Source organism: Triticum aestivum, chromosome 4A (genome assembly GCF_018294505.1).
Source record: "Triticum aestivum cultivar Chinese Spring chromosome 4A, IWGSC CS RefSeq v2.1, whole genome shotgun sequence".
NCBI classification, from domain to species: Eukaryota; Viridiplantae; Streptophyta; class Magnoliopsida; order Poales; family Poaceae; genus Triticum; species Triticum aestivum.
In genome coordinates this window covers 721,836,783-721,837,323 of record NC_057803.1, presented here as the reverse complement: position 1 = coordinate 721,837,323, position 541 = coordinate 721,836,783, and positions in this window count along the sequence as shown.

Below are 541 nucleotides of genomic sequence, written 5' to 3'. Positions count from 1 at the left end.
ATTGCTCCCGAGACACATCCCGCAAAAATTGATCCAACTTTTAGAATATGAAATTCCTCTTCTCCCCTTTCTAATATATCTAGCTACGTAGCCACCTTGGTGTAGAGCTACTGTCCTCTGATGTGTACCGCCCTTTCCTGTGCAGTTGTGATTATCTCAATATTGCCGCTACCTTCCATCCCCGGAAACACGTGAACTACACCTATCCACATGTCTCATATTATTTCTCAAGATGATGTGTTTCCAAATACTTCCCATTCATATTTCTCAGTGGATTGATCCAACTCATTGTTCTTGTCACCTTATCTCGCTTGGGATCCTTGACTCCATATGTGTTCTTTGGCCGCTAGTACTATCGTGATAAGATAAAGGCTACAGGAAGACCACAGGGTAGTGTATCTTTTATAGACTGATGAAGGCTCGTGAGGACATTAGCTATATACTCATTCATTCATTTTTGGAGTTTGCATCGTACTTGAGCCTTAATTGCCCTTTCTTTAAAGAGGGTTGGCTACAAATGTGTGCTCTGCTACTACTTCTC